Source organism: Penaeus chinensis, chromosome 33, assembly GCF_019202785.1.
Source record: "Penaeus chinensis breed Huanghai No. 1 chromosome 33, ASM1920278v2, whole genome shotgun sequence".
NCBI classification, from domain to species: domain Eukaryota; kingdom Metazoa; phylum Arthropoda; class Malacostraca; order Decapoda; family Penaeidae; genus Penaeus; species Penaeus chinensis.
Genome location: NC_061851.1, coordinates 1332060 through 1344559, shown reverse-complemented (window position 1 = coordinate 1344559; position 12500 = coordinate 1332060). Strand labels below are relative to the sequence as shown.

At 40.9% G+C, this 12500-nt stretch overlaps 1 protein-coding gene across 2 annotated transcripts in view; it reads left to right on the top strand.

Annotated features, from left to right (window-relative positions):
- Window positions 1–1428: 1428 nt before the first annotated feature.
- Window positions 1429–12500, top strand: part of LOC125043004 (cadherin-87A-like) — a 48456-nt gene continuing 37384 nt past the window's right edge. For both annotated transcript variants that reach the window (XM_047638927.1, XM_047638926.1), the window contains exon 1: window positions 1429–1689. The gene's annotated coding sequence lies outside the window, so the exon portion shown is untranslated. The remainder of the gene's footprint in view (window positions 1690–12500) is intronic.

Genomic DNA, 12500 nt, shown 5'->3' with positions numbered 1-12500 from the left:
GTGTGTGTGTGTCTGTGTATATATCTATTTACATATGTATACTGTATATGTATATATATACACAGTATATGTATGTACATACACATATATATGTATGTATACTGTGTATATGTATTCATATGTATGTATACTGTATATATATATATATATATATATATATATCATATAGATGTATACATATATGTGTGTGTGTGTACATATATACACATATACATATGAATACACACGCACACACACATACATACACGCACATACACATACACACTCACGCACACACACACACACACACACGCACACACACATACATACACGCACATACACATACACACACACGCACACACACATACGTACACGCACATAAACATACACACACCCGTGTGCACACTTACTTTCAGAAACAAATAAATACACGCATATATATGTATATATATATATATATATATATATATATATATATATATGAAGACACACAAACACACACACATACACTCGCATACACATACACACGAGCACGCGCGGACTCACTTTCAAACATATATGTGTGTATATATATGTATATATATATATGTCATGTCTTTCGAATTGAACACACACGCACGCACACACACTTATACACATTCAGGTACACTCATATATATATATATATATATATATATATATATATATATATATATATATATATGTATATATATAAATAAACACAAACACACACACACACACATATATATACATATATATAATACATTATATATATACATATATATACATACATATATATATATATATATATATATATATATGAGTGTGTACCTGAATGTGTATCAGTGTGTGCGTGAGTGTGTGTTCAATTCGAAAGACATGACATTCCATAATCGTGCCGAGTATTGGGTTTAACATCATGCATACTGACCTACTCTGAATGAATGAGTTCCTGGCGAGGTTTTAGCTTTCCTTCTGCCGGACACGCCGACAGGAGGAGGAGGAGGTAACTTGGCCTTTCTATGTCATTTTGCCTTTATTATATATTTCCCTTGCCTCCGCGAATATCAAGTTTCCCCGTTTCGTCTACACCTTTTGCGTTTCGTGAATGGCAGGTGTGGAACGTCCGTCTCTTTTTTATGTCTTTTCGGGAAGCGAGGAAGATTATTGAATATCCGGCAACTCAACGTCAGGTGGAACTGGGAGAGGCCGAGGGCTGAGGAGGCGGTGGAGGAGGTTGTCTATGGGCGTCTTCGCAGCTTCCTCGTTTGGCGAAAGTCGTCGTATAGAAATCTTCGAACGCGAAGTCGGAAGATGCTGTGGAATGGAGAGATTTTGTCGTGCCTTTGAGAGTAAAAGAAATTATAAGAGGTGTAAGTGAGAGGGGGGAAAAGGGTGTGCAGAGACCCTGCCTGGCGACGTGTGGCATCCCCGCGCCTGCAGGTATCGGTCTAAGCTTGAGGAATTCAGTGGGGTCAAAACCATCTTAGTGAGTGGGTGTGTGCCGGATCTCAGCACCTCGCCATGTCTTCCGAACAGTGAACGGAATACAAATTAGTGTCTTAAGTTGGTGTAAGTGATCTCGAGTGAGTGAGTGTGGCGAGAGAGCCAATTGTGTGCTATGTGTTAGTATAAGGAACGACTTCGCTACGACCACCCAAGCTTTACCCACGACCCGGAGACTTCCCTCATCGCCGCCTCCGCGTCCAGGTGGGTTGAGTGAGGTCCTGTCGGCTCCGCCAGCTCCTTCCGCTATGTCTGTCGGCTCTGCGGACATCTAAGCGCTATATCCTAACGCTTTCCCTCTTGCTGAATGCTGACTTGCTTCAAAACGTACCCTTTTCTTACACCAACCATCATCTATCTTTCTTTTCCTCTTTCCTTCTCTCGCGCGTGTCCCTTTTAACCTTGTTCCTCACGCCCCTCTTTTTACCTGCTCTCCCACGACCTACTTCATCGAAATCCCTCTCCGATTTTTTTTTTATTTCCCACACGCCCTCCTCCCCCTCCCCCTCCCCATCCCACAGCCTGCACCAGGCCGGCCGCCCTTAATTCTCACATTTTCCTGTCTTCCGCTGACCCTGGCCTACCTGGAGACTTCAACGCCGAACAGATAAGGTTCATACACGAAGGCGCTTTTACACTACGCTCCCTGTGGAGTGTCTGGTTCACGGGTGTCTATAGAGCCTGAGATTAATAACTTTGATAAGGGTGTTTATTTACAGAGTGGGGGGAAGGGGGTAGGGAGGGGGACCTTTATGTAAAGGGGGGACCTTTACATGAGCCCCACCCTAAAGGCATATATGGTAATGGTAATAATGGTAATAACAATTCCAGCACCAACAATAATGAAAATTATATTAATGATTATAACACCAACAAAACAACAATCATAAGGATGGTAGTAATAATAATGATAATGATGGTAATAATAATGATAATGATAATAATAGTAATGATAATCATAATGATAGTAATAGTAATAATAATAGTAATGATAATAATTATAATAGCAATGATGATAACGATAATGATAATAGTATTATTAACATTAGTATTATTAATATGTTAATAATGATAAAGTTTGATAATGATTATAACTTCACAATGCGTATTATGATTGTCATTATAATTATTGTATGGTTACTGAAAAGAGGACAATAAAAACATTTGAAATAGTAATGGTAGTATAATACTGATAGTGACAATAAAAACAAAAGTTTCTGATAATGGTGATGACGAAAATTATAACAATAATGATAACATTAATGATATAATGATAATGGTAATCACAATAATAATAATGATAGGGTAGCTATAGTAGTAATAATAATGGTAATGATAATTATAATAACAATAATAACGATAACAGTAATTATGATAATGATAATGATAATTGTTATCATAATCATTATCACTATTAATAATAATGATGAAGATAGTAAAATAATATCGATAGCAATAATGATAATGCTAAAAATGATATGACTGATAATGATAATATTTATAATATTTGTCATTATGAAAATAATAGCGATAATTATGATAATAACAATAATGAGAATAATGATGATACAGAATGCTGATGATGATAATGATAACAACTCTATGATAGTCTAATGATTATAATAATAATGATAATAATAATAGTAATAGTAATAATAATATCAATAATAATGATATTGATAATAATGGCAACAACAATAATAACAATGATGATAATGCTAATAATAATAATAAGTATTACTATTATTATAATGATAGTAATAATGATAATAATAGTGATAATAATAATGATGACGATGATATAGATAATAACAATTATAAAAATATTTATGATAATAGTAATAGTAATGATAATGATGATACAAATAATAGTAATAAGAATAGCAGTAATGTTTCTAACGATGGTGATGATAATGATAATAATGATAATGATTACGATAATAGAAGACAGTTATTTACATTTCTTCTATTCATCATCGTCACCATTATCATCATTATCGTCATCATCATCATCATCAACATCACTTTCATCACCATCACCATCATCACTGTCATTATCATCAAATTCGTCATCATTATTAACCGTCAATATCATCATCGCCTTCATTATTATTATTATCATTATCTGGTAGTAGTAGTACTATTATTATTGTTATCATTGTTATTGCTATCATCACCATCGTTATCATTATCATCTTCATCATCATTATTGTTATCATCTTCATCATCAGTATTGTTATCACTATTATTATTATTATTATTATTATTATTAATATTACAAATATATATATATATATATATATATATTATTAGAAGCATTGCCATCAAGTCCTCATCAGCAGACAAGTTAACTTTATCAATGGTAAATCCTGTTACTGATAAGACTTCTTACTAATAATAGCTTTCTGCAAATACCCGTAACTGATTTTATATTAGGTTACTAATGGTCGATATAATTTTATTGTATCCGTTGTGATATTCACTAACTGTTACACCATAGTTATTTCCTCCCCCCCCCCCCCCTGTCTTGGCTTTCCTCTATAGGCCTATGTTTTTGTCGTATGTCCACCTCATAGGCGTTACGCCATCATTTTACCCTTTATTATGTTAATAGGCTGGGCTCGGATATAGGCCTATCTCTTACAATTCATTCATAAGTAAATCCTCATTAAGACAGAAGAGATCTCATATACTCTCTACAGACATTTCTTCATTCGTATCAACTTCACTCTCTAGAACACAAGGAAAGCCCCATGATATAGCGTCTGCCTTTACACACAAAACTTTTCTTCGGCACCTCTAGCTCTCTCATAATTTTCTCTGCCTTTGGCACCATACACCCAAACCGGTATATCTACATTATTACAGCCTTGCGTCTCATTATCTAAGCCGGGACAACTGTGGAATTCAGTAGCTTCATCACCACAGAATAACGCATCACCATCTACTCGACTCTCACAACATATGCACTGCCTTATGTCTCAGTTGATCGCTTTACTTAAATCTCAGTATGACTGTTTCTTCACAGTCTTACTTATTTAATAACTACACCACTCATTCCAGTCTCAGGTTCTACACTAGCCAATCACGCATCACCATTTTCACTACCCACCCAACCCACACTTCGCCATCTCCGCCACCCACCCACACCTTGCCATTTTCCCCATCTACCCACACTTTTGCCATCTCCACCACCCACCCACACCTCAGCCACCCGCTCTGCCTCGCCAATTCCGAAAACGCTCCATTGCTTAGGAGCCGTGAATCCTTGTGTCATCTTCCTCCTCATCTTATGCTACACGATATGCTTCGCCGAACGCACATGTCGCTGCTGATTTTACTTTCAGTCGTTCATTCATCCCTCAGTTAAATACGACTGTGGTACTGATATGCATTATCGGTCTTCGCAGGGTTGTGTGGCAATGGTAGAGATTTGTAATCTTCGTGTGGTTGATGCTGATTGTGGCATTGGTTGACAGTGACGTCAGTAATGGCAGAATAAAACACGAATACACAAAAATATGACAATGAGCTCATGTCTTCTGTAAAGGTATTTTGTCTTTGGTGTCTTTCTCCCATTCTATCTGCACGGTAGAGCGTTTTAAATAGTTTATATAGTTACTGAAACTTGCAGTGAAATGAAGCAGGACGCAAGGAATAACTTGGTTACCCATTCTTACATGTAATATACCCCAAGCTACGGAATGAAGGGTGGTCAGTAGATATACGTATAGTATATGCTACCTGACTTTAGTAAGAGAATACCACCAGCGTGAAGGTCGGAGCAGTAGATATAACAATTCTTAGCACAAGTATAGTTCTTACTTCGCACTCTCACCTGCGACATTTGTTCTTCAGTGAAAGTCGATAGCTAAGTACTTCTGTAGTCAACAGTTCTCTGAGGTGATAGATTATTTTAAAGACAATTCGTTGCATGATGATATTCAATATTTCCCCAAGCTATGAGGCGGTATTTCTCTGGTGAGGGTACCTGATGGTATGGGTCTATAGGATTCCTCTGGCGGCAAAACACCCTAGTCACGTGTGGAGAGTCTGCCCACCAGTATCATTTCATGACGTGTGGATATCTAGAGTGCCTGCGAATGTTAGAAAGTGGTGACACACCAGGCTTGAAAGTCATGAGGTGGGGACTCTTGCATGTGTGGCACGACGAAACACCAGTATCCTTGGCATGTCCGGGCACCGCTGTGCAGTACCGGCCTCTTGGGCTCCGGTCGGGGAAATTGTGAAAGTAGAAGCAGCGCTGTGGACATCACCTTCCTACCTGCACTTGCATACAGAAACTCATTCTGGGTGCTCGTGTACATATATACAAGGCGTGTGTGTGTTTATGTATGTATGTGTTGGTGCAGCCCATGTGTGCATATGTGTGCTTTTGTATGAATGGTATGGTATGTATGTGTAAGTATCTATGTATGAATCAGTGTATATATACATGCATGTATATATGCATGTATGCTGCATGCATGCATGCATGTGTGTGTGTGTGCGTGTGTGTGTGTGTGTGTGTGTGTGTGTGTGTGTGTGTGTGTGTGTGTGTGTGAGTGAGTGAGTGAGTGAGTGAGTGAGTGAGTGAGTGAGTGAGTGAGTGTGTGTGTGTGTGTGTGTGTGCGTGTGTGTGTGTGTGTGTGTGTGTGTGTGTGTGTGTGTGTGTGTGTGTGTGTGTGTGAGTGAGTGTGTGTATGTGTTAGCTTTTCTTAAAATCCCCTGCATCCACCTATCCAGAGGCACCAAACATAAACACTTGAGCATACCCTCATGGTAATTTGGTCATGTGCGCCCCTGTTGCCTGGGGCCAGACGAACCGCAAAGGGCAGCAACAGGACCTACTGGGCGACCGTGAATGGTGCCGAGGTGGTGGGCATCCGTGCGGGCTTCACTTTATGTCAGCTTCACTTAACGGCACATGGGTGGCTTTCTGACTGTATATATTTTAAAATGGTTTTGTACTGTAGCTTTTTTTGAAGACAGGTGTTCTTTCTAAATACCTTGTAAGTGAATAAAGAAAGATATTAAATTAAATTCGTGGCCCGTTACTTAAACCCTTATACGACTTAGTGTACAGTGGTTTCACTCTGGAGGGTGACCTCGCCTGTCAACTTCATATCTCGCATATGTATATCTGTCATGCACTACGTGACGACTGCAACTTTTGCCAGGCACCATGTCGAGATTGCATGCCCTCTCCACGTGACCCTGCCATGCATGACTACCTGGCCTCACTTCCTTGATAATAACACCCTCACCCACGTAGTTAACCTTTTATGAACCACAAGCCGGTAATAGATCTGTTGTCTGTTCACTTGATTACCTTCGTTGCAAAAGGTGTCTTGCATGAGTTTATTAGCCTCATTGCCTCTAATTATTTTTCATCAACGCTTGCTTATGTGTATGATTGTGTAAACGTAAATGAAGACGTTTATTCTGCTAATGAAAGGTTTAGTTTTTTTTGTTTTGTTTTTTTATCACGTGAAAGACAAAAGGAAAATAATCTATGTATTTCTCAGAAGTGGATACTCTGTTAATACCTAGTATTATTCGGGAAAGAATATAGTTAACGAGAATTGTACTTGCTAAATGTTATTTTTTTCACCGGGGAATGGCAAGGACGAAATGGGGAAGGAAGGTGTTGGTAATGAAAGAAGGGAAACACGTAAGACTGGGACAAGTTTGAGGGGAAGGAGAGAGAGAGAGAAAAGGGGAGAGAAGGAGAGAGAGAGAGAGAGAGAGTGAGAATGGGAGATAGAGAGAGAAGGGAAGAGAGAAGGGGAGAGAGAGAGAGAGAGAGAGAGAGAGAGAGAGAGAGAGAGAGAGAGAGAGAGAGAGAGAGAGAAGGGAAGAGAGAAGGGGAGAGAGAGAGAGAGAGAGAGAGAGAGAGAGAGAAAAGGGGAGAGAGAGAGAGAGAGAGAAAAGGGGAGAGAGAGAGAGAGAGAGAGAAAAGGGGGGAGAGAGAGAGAGAGAGAAGGAGAGAGACCGAGAGAGAGAGAGAGAAGAGAAGGAGAAAAAAGGAAAGAGAGAGAGAGAGAGAGAAAAGAGAGAAAGAGGAAAGAAGAGAAGAAGAGAGAAAACGAAGAGGGGAAGGAGAGAGAGAGGAGAGGAAGAAGAGAAAAGAGAGAGAGAGAGAGTAAAACGAGAGAAAGAGAGCGGGGGAAGAGAAGAAAAAAAAGAAATTTGGAGAGAAAAAGAGAAGAGAGAAAAGGAAGAAAAAAGGGAGAAGGGAGAAAGAGAGAGGGGGAGAAAAAAGGGGGAGAGAAGAGAGAGGAAAAATAAAGAGGGGAAGGAAGAAGGGAATGAAGTGGAGGGGGAAAGAAGTGAAGAGAGAAGGGGAAAATAAGAGAGAAAAGAAGAGAAGAAAAAGGGAAGTAGAGAGAGAAGAGAGAGGGAAAAAGTAAAAGAAAAGGGGAAGGCAAGTAAAAATGAAAGAGAAATTAAAGGAGAGAGAAAAGAACTGAAAAAAGAACATTAAGTAAGGGGAAAAAGGGAAGAAGTAGAAGGGGAAGAAAAAAATGAAAAGAAAAGAGAGCAAAGAAAAAAGGAAGAGAAGAGAGAAAAGGAAGAAAGAGGAGAGAAAGGATAAAAGAGAGAGAGGGGGGAAAAAGAGAGAGAAAGAGAAAAGAGAGAAGAGGGGGGAAGAAGAAAGAGGGGAGGAAAAAGAAAGAAGAGAGAAGGAAAAAGCAAAGAGAAAAAAGGGGAAAAGAGAAGGGAAAGAAGAAAAAAAGAGAAAGAGGAAGAGAAAGAGAGAAGAAGAAGAGGAAGAGTGAGAGAGAAAGAGAGAAGAGAAAGAAGAAAGAAGGAAAAAAAGAGAAAAGAGAGAGAAAAAAAAAGAAGAAAAATTAAGGGGGAGAAAAAGTAGATGAGTAAAAAGAAAGAAGGAAAGAAAGAGAAGAAAAAGAAAGAAAGAGGGGAAATAAAGAGAAAAAGAGAAGGGGAGAATGGAAATAAAGGAAGAGATAGAAAAAAGAGAGGAAAGAGAGAAGAAAGAAAGAAAAGAGAGAAGAAAGAGTAAGAAGGAGGAGAAGAGAGAAGAAAAAGAAGGTGGGAGGGGAAAGGAGAAGAAGGGAATGTAGGAATGATTGGGAAGTAGAATGATTATGTGAGAAAAGAAAAAAGTTTGTAAGTGGGGGTTTATAGGGGTTTGTATTAGATATGTTTGATATGAGTTTTTTTAAAGTTATTATGTATGTTGTTTTTTAGGGGTGAGGAAGGTTTTGTAAGAAAAGAGAAGAGAGAAGAGAGAAGAGTAAAAGAGAAGAGAGAGGAGGTGTCTGTAACAAAAACAAACCCAAACTTACTCTGAAAATTTCAAAGAAACATAAAGGGAAAAGACGAAGAGAGCGAAGGTCGGGCGGAGGGGGTTATGCAGGAGGTAATAACGGGAGAGAGTGAAGCAGGGGACAAAGGAAAAGTGGACAGGAGGACCAAAGGGAGAGGGTGAGAGCAGGGAGGGACAGAAGGAGAGGGTAAGAAACAGGGGGGACAAGAGAAAGAAGGCGAAGCATACACTTTTTCACCGGTTCTGCCTTAACCACATCCAAAAAAACACTGGGAGTCCGCCCAAAATTTCCTCCCCAAACGCAAGATTTTCCTTTTTCCTCTTTAACTGGAAAGAGAGATGGCATATCCTCCCCCCCTCCCTCCGTCCCTCAAAGTGTTCGGTTTGCAGCCTTTGGAAAGTTTTTTTTGCGAATTATCGGGGGGCCCTGTGAAGTCAACGGGGCAATTTTAATGAACCTCTGTTTTTTCTTAGAGAAACCTTTCCTTCATTTTCCCTTGTTCGGCTTTCGTCTAAAAGCTCATTTTGGCAACTCTGTCATGAGATAGATAGTTTTGTATAATTAAGTTTCATTTTACTGCTTATTCTTATTCATTACTTGTGTATTTAGCATGCTTTTTATTATCATTTGTGAAAGCACTACAGGTTTACCTTGGGGCTGTTGCGAAGGATGTCTCGCCTTCGGGACTTAAACAACACACAGCACCCCCAGGACACCGGTAAAAGGTTATGGAAAAGCCGTTTACGCTGCATTATCATTTATTAACTCACTATTGCCATTTGTGCACATACTTATGTATATATACTTGTGATTCTCTTGATAATGCACGAATTTGTTTTTTTAGATAAGAGTAAATGTTGACGTGGGAAAAAAGTATCTCACCACAAATTATTGTTCTGCGGTTTTCCCTCCGAAGGTCAGGGAATAAAAGTTTTTTGAAGACAGTTTGAACATTCAGCGTGTAACCGAATTATCTTTTATATATAAGCCAACGAGGATGCTGGTGTGCGCCAAGCCATCTCAAACACTGGGACGGCGGTGTGGCCAAACGTGACTCCCCCAGCGGGCCCCTTAGTGCACATACGGGCTCTGGGTGTATGTGCACCTGGGGTAAAGGAGCGAACGACTCTTTACCTCTGTACCGAAAAGCAAGGGAAAATATAAGGGTGCCCGCGGGGTTGAACACCCCCCCGGTAAAAGTGCCCGTGTCCCTGTTGGGAATTGGGAAGATTGCCGGAGGTAAAAGAGAGGTTTCCCTCCTTGTGGTTTCCCCGAAGCAAGAGGGATTGTTTCGTGTCCTTGTTTCAACGGAGGAATTGGAAGCTGTGTGTTACTCGTTCAATGGAATCTATTTGTTGCTGGAGAGGAAGGGAGAAGATAAGAAGGAGAGAGAGAGAGAGAGAGCGAGAGAGAGAGAGAAAGAGAGAGAGAGAGAGCGAGAGAAGAGAGAGAGGGGAGAAAGAGGGAGAGAGAAGAGAAGAGAGCGAAGCGAGACGAAGAGAGGAGAAGAGAGAAGAAAAGAGAGAGAAGAGAAGAAAGAGAGAGAGAGAGAGAAGAGAAAGAGAAGGAAGGGAAAGAAGAAGGGGGGAGAAAGGGAGGGAAGAGAGAAAGGGGGAGAAGAGAGAGAGGAGGGAAAAAGAGAGAAGGGGAAGAGAGAATGAAAGACAGAGATAGACTGAATGGGACAGAGACAAACCGACAGATGGACAAGGCAGAGGTAGAGAGGAAAAATAGCTTAGCGAACTAGTAAACCCACCAGCAATGATGAAGTTGCAAGTTGAATACCTTCATTGTCTTCTCTTGAAAAAAAAAAGAAAAAAAAAAGACGGAAAAACGAAGACAAAATTTCCTTTCGAAAAGTACCCACCGATAACCGTTACCGACTCCCTCCAATAACTTATAGAATAACTATTACCCACTCGTTACGGTTCAGCTAGTGAGCGTGGCCTCGCCCAGTCACCTCGAGAGCAGGTCAAGTCACCGTGGTTTTGCTGCATGGTGAGGAGGAGTGAGGAGGGAAGGAGTGGTGGAGGGGAATAGAGGGGGGGAGGGAGAGAAAGAAGAGAGAGAATGAGAGAGAGAGAGAGAAGAAGAGAGAGAGGAGAAGAGAGAGGAAGAGAGAAAAAGATAGAAAGAGAGAGAGGAAGAGAGAGAAGAGAAAAGAGAGAGAGAGAGAGAAAGTAGAAATATAAAAGAGAAGAAGAGAGAGAGGGGGGGGGGGACACAACACACACACTCACACGACACACCCCACACACACACACACACACAAAACACACACACACACACACCACACAACACACACACAACTACAACAAAAAATAAAAAAAAAAAAACAAAACCCCACACACACCACAAACAAATCAAATTAAAAACCCTTTTTAGCCACATACAATAATTTCATCAAAACACAAAAACCCCAACGGGATCACAGGAAAGCGGCTACTCCCCAAAGCGGGTGCAATTGTCAAAACCGACCATACGGTGAACTGTATTCCCACAAGCACACGCACATACACCCCACCCTCTTGCATATATAAAAATTGTCGAATTTGGTTATTGCAAAATCACGAATATATAGGTTAATGACGTATGTTCCGCCCCATGAAAGAGTTCGACATCACTCGGTCTATACAATGCAGTCCCGTGATTTGGCAAAACTGCAACGAAAGCTAACACTTTGCTAACACTTTGCTCATATAAGTTCACGCGGGGGAGTAACGGGGAGGGCGAAAGAAATGCAGACCGGTTTTTATTTTGTAGCGGCGGGGAAGTTTACTGTTGGGTGACGTTGAGGGAGGGTGTTGGTGTTGGAGGAAGTTCACCGGGGGTGATGTTCGTGTTAGTGGAAGTTCACTGTGGGGTGATGTTCGTGTTGGAGGAAGGTCACTGTGGGGTGATGTTCGTGTTGGAGGAAGTTCACTGTGGGGATGTTCGTGTTGCAGGAAGTTCACTGTTGGGTGATGTTGATGATACTGAAGTTCACTGTTGGATAGTACTTTGGGGGGTTAGTTCCCTTTTAAAGCTTAATTATTCGGCATTCAGTAGTTGTGCTATTGTCTATCTGTATCGGGACTTGATTTTATGGATTTTTTCCTTTTATTTTTTGACAGGATTGAACTTTAAGATAGGCGTAAGACCATTTTGAAATGTCATCGTTTTTTATCGGACTTTTGTATCTCTCTTCTCCTCTCGCCCTCGCTCTCTCTTCTCTTGCTTCTCTCTCTCTCTCTCTCCTCTCTCATCTCTCTCTCCTCACTCTCTCAGCGGGGACTCTCATCTCCCTCCCCTCTCCTCTCTCTCTCTCGCTCTCCCACCTCTCTCTTCCCCTCTCTCTCTCTCTCCCTCCCTCCCTCCCTATCTCTCCCTCCTCTCCCCCTCTCCCCTCTCTCTCCTTCTCCCCTCTCCCTCCCCCTCTTCCTCTCCCTCCCTTTACCTCTCTCTCTCTCTCTCTCCTCTCTCTACTCTACTCATCTCTCTTTCTTTTCCCTCCTTTTCCTCTTTAACTCTCTCTCATCCTCTCTCTCTCTCTCTCCCTCTCCCTCTCCCTCTCTCTCTCTCTCTCTCCTTCATTTCCTCTCCCCCTCTTTTTTTTCTCCTTTCCCCCCTTCCTCTCTCTACTCTCCTCTCTTCTCTCTCTCTCTCTCTCTCTTCCCTCTCCTCCCCTTTTCCTCTCCCTCTTCCTCTCCTTCTCTATCTCTTTTCCCCTATCTTTTTTTT